We start from the raw sequence: 1,077 nt of genomic DNA on the forward strand, positions 1-1,077 counted from the left end.
GAAAATATAATTTTTTTTGGTGTGGGGGGGCAAGGGGATCTCTGAAAGCATCTGAATGGGCCCCCCTTAGGTAAGCCCATTCACTGTGCACACTCCAAAGGGAGGGGCCCAGTGACCCCCAAAATTCTCCCAATCTTGGTTAAAAGTATGTTTTTTTTTTGTCAAACTTTTTGTTTTTTTTAAAACCCCTGTAGACAGCCAAATTGGTTACTCAAAACCTTTATCTAATTCGGGGGCAAAAACTGTCATTCTTTTAGTAAATTTGGTATAATTTTTGAAAATTGTACGATTTCAGATGGATTTTCTGGATTACTTTTGTGGAAAAGATTATTATAAAATTTTTTCTCTTTAAACTATTTTTCTCCCTTTTTCATCCGTAGTGACTTTTTTTTTTTTCATGAACAATTCTTGATTTTAAACCCCATCTAGCCCCTAAGGGGTTTCAATTTTTTCTGTTGTTTTAGCCTCTTCAAGTTTCCCCTTAAAAAGATTAGGATTTTTTTTAGTATTTCCTCAAAATTATCCTAACTCAAATGCAGGTCTTTAAATTAACCCAAACTGACAGGGACCCCCTGTGTTTTTAGTGAATAACACATCTGGTTCAAGTGGGGTAAAATCATAAACTTGGGAAACTGAATTCACCACTCTCTGTGCCTTTTGCTACAAAAAAAATATTTTTTTAGGTATGAGACTAAAAAAGAGGGTGAAGCCGCTCTTAAAGGGGTATTTTTTCAGGGAAAAACAAAAAATGCCGCTTTTTAAAGTACTTAACTTAGAACAACTTGAATTTTTCATTACAAAAGATAAGGGCTACCTTTCCTGTAGCATTTCATCACAGCCTGATCAGGTTTAAAACACACATACCCTTTTCTTCCCCCCCCCTAAGTGAAAGTTTTGATTTGCCCTGACTACAAATGTGATAGAGTGTAGGGACCCACCCTACTACTCTCTCACTCCATTTTGTTCATGCACAAAAAATCTGTTTGAAGCAGATGTTTTTTTTTCAAAAGATAAAAAGGGTCAAATATTTTGTGGGGGTCAACTTTTTGGGGTAAATGTAATTAAATTTTTTATGTG

This window comes from Penaeus monodon, chromosome 29 (assembly GCF_015228065.2).
Source record: "Penaeus monodon isolate SGIC_2016 chromosome 29, NSTDA_Pmon_1, whole genome shotgun sequence".
Taxonomy (NCBI): domain Eukaryota; kingdom Metazoa; phylum Arthropoda; class Malacostraca; order Decapoda; family Penaeidae; genus Penaeus; species Penaeus monodon.